Below are 2,987 nucleotides of genomic sequence, written 5' to 3'. Positions count from 1 at the left end.
AAGTGTGCAACAACAAATGGCCACGTGCTAAAGGTTTGAAAAAAATATATGACAGAACGCATTTGAAATTACCTGTGTTTGTATTTTGTGGTATTGTAAAAATGGAAAACAATCTACGTTTATTGTGAAATGTGAATACCGTTTTCCATTGAAGCCTGTTTACATTAAACTGACTAAAATAATATATTTTTTATTCATTTCTTTTAGTAACCAATTTTATTTCGTGAAATTGACCAATCAACTCCATCATTTTATCAAATATGTAAGAATATGTTTGCAACAAAAAATTGGGTACCGTATTGATCTTTTAAAATTATATTTTTTTCACTACTAGTTTTCTTAAAACCAAGAGCGGTATGGGTTTGTTGGAAGATTCACCTTGAACTTGCGAAGTGGCGTTGGCATTAAATTGTATTTTTGTTTTACCTGCCTTTTTCAGTTTGAACCCAAGTAGAGAGCAGTATATCTGATATATAAACTAATGAGCTGAATTATGTAATGGTAAAAAAGTTCTTTCTTTTGGATTTAAAAATATGAAAAATATCCGAAAATAATAAAAATATGTATTTCCCATTTATATATTTTTTTCTATTTTTAGAATTTGCAAAGTATCATCAATATAATACCAAATATTACATTGCTTTCCCATTATTTTTGTCTATGATTGGTTCAAATTTTAATAGACGATTTCAATGTGCGGAAATTTTGGAAAGGAATTGCTACTAAAATTAAATTACCGAGCTCCTTAATACACCTTTTTATGCTAAAAGACTACAACTGCAAAAGAAGATTATAAATCTGCAACCTGGAACTAATAATTGAACTTGATATTCTATGCAGGTAATGTTTAACAAAATTAACTTTTATTGAACAAAATTAAATTCGAATTATTCTGTTTACTTCAGAAAAACTAATTTAGCTTACAGGCTGCTGATTTATTGGAAATCTAGGCGCATCTACATATTAGAAGGACCATGCTAACATGGTTATTATTATAAGGAAGATTATGATTTATATAATTTATGTAATTGTATTTGTAAGTTATGTTAGAACAAACCACAAATAAAAAGAACCAAATTTATTTGTCTATTGCATAATTCAAAAAATAATAAAATATTAAATATGTTTTATAAGAAACACACATTTTCTTTTATTTCAAATAAAATTAAATACGATTTTGGGGTCGCAATATATATATAGCCAATTTCAATTAATTATTTAATTGAATGAATCAAATAGTTGATTGATTTTTGTCGCGAAATTAATTAAAATCTTAATTGATTCAATTAAAACTGTGATTGAATTTTATGTTAAAAATCAATCACGTTTTTAATTGATTCAATCACACAATTAATTGATTCCGTGACAAAAGTCAATTAAATTTTTAATTGAAAATCGTATTGGTTTTCAATCAAAATGGGTGATTGATACTATCATTTTCGTGATTGAAGACATTTCAATTAAAAAAATGATTGAATCCGCGATTTTCGTGATTGAAATCAAAAAAAAAATTTTTTGTGTGTATGATTATTGTTTAATGGAGATGGCGAGATTGACCCCGACGTTTTACGCCACGCTTTACATTCCCGGAAAGATGTCCAACCTTATCACAGTTATAGCATTTTATTCTAGATTTATTTGCCTGCTGCTTCATTTCTTGCATTATCTGCCTCAGAGCCTCTTTTATCAACTCAATCACGGATTTCGATTCTTCACAATAGGTCTCCACCTTACATACACTCTGCATTTGTGGCTGTGCCAGCATTCTCGCACTCTCTTGTACAAGTGCAAATGTTACTGTTTCTGTGAATGTAGCTTTTTGTGCGGCATATGTTGCACATTTTATCTCAGGGTCTCGAATGCCATTCACAAAATTCTCAATCTTGATACGATCTATAAGAGGATGATTCTCTCCAGGGTATGCCAAAAGCACCAACCTCTGTTGCAAAGTCTTGTAGAGCCTTATTTGACTTCTGAACTCTTAATTCCATCCTGAAGATGTCCTGCTTGTGCTCTCCACCATACTTTCATTGAAGTGCCGCTATTACTTCATTATAGTTATTTCTAGAAGCAGCGGGAATGCTTTGTATCACATCAGCAGCATTACCATTTAATGCCAATAGAAGTTCAATTGCTTTATCATCGTCTTTCCACAAATTTCTACAAGCAACCATTTCGAATTGGAATTTGAAGACATCAAATGACGTCGAGCCATCGAAAACAGGAGTTTTGATTTTTGAGGCCTCGATGACGCGCACTGGACCACCTTTAATTTCCAACTCTGACATTTTTTTCTCGATGTGCAGAAACTTCTCATCATGAACCATAATTTTCTCATCCACGGAAAGAACTTTCTTATCCAATTCCACAATTTGATTTTCTATATGGTCCACACGTTTCTCCATGCCTTCAGAAATTTGTTGTAGTTTTTCATTGAGAATTCTAGAATTTTCGTCGAATTTTTCTTCCAATTTTCTAGAACTTGCTTCGATTTGTAGGGCATTTTCTTTCAGCAATTTTATAGAATTTTCTTCCATTTTTCTAGAAATTTCTTTCATTTTTCTAGAATTCTCATCCATGATTTTTTAGAGTTTTCCTCCATCATTTTGCTCAAAACACTGAGCATTGATGTGTAATCCACAACACTCGAAGCCACAGACGGAGTTTCTACATTGCTGGTATTGACGAGTATTGATTCATCAATGTCTTCCTTATAATCAAACTCATGCGTCGCAATGTACATATTACGCCGTTCAAACTCTTCCAGTAGACGCTTTTGAAGCTGGGCCTTATTGCCTGTTGTCGACAGCTCCAGTTTGCTTAATTCCTTTTTTAAGTCTTCCACTCGAAGCTCTTTAAACTTCATTGTAGATTTTTTTCGTTATTTCGTATTGCTACGTTTTTATATTTAGGCGTTTTTAATTACCCGACAATTAAAATACTGTTCGTTTCAATAACGGTAATCTACAATTTATTTACTATGACTT

The 2,987-nt window shown here is 31.5% G+C and overlaps 1 long non-coding RNA gene across 1 annotated transcript; it reads left to right on the top strand.

The window, feature by feature from the left end:
- Positions 1–439: 439 nt before the first annotated feature.
- On the top strand, positions 440–1,015 carry LOC142237067 (uncharacterized). Its single transcript, XR_012722321.1, has 3 exons — positions 440–501; positions 599–840; positions 906–1,015. It is a non-coding gene; the product is annotated as an uncharacterized LOC142237067 (long non-coding RNA).
- Positions 1,016–2,987: the final 1,972 nt, after the last annotated feature.

Source organism: Haematobia irritans, chromosome 4 (assembly GCF_050003625.1).
Source record: "Haematobia irritans isolate KBUSLIRL chromosome 4, ASM5000362v1, whole genome shotgun sequence".
Lineage (NCBI taxonomy): Eukaryota > Metazoa > Arthropoda > Insecta > Diptera > Muscidae > Haematobia > Haematobia irritans.
Note: the sequence above shows the minus strand (reverse complement) of the source record. Positions and strands in the feature narration are given on the sequence as shown.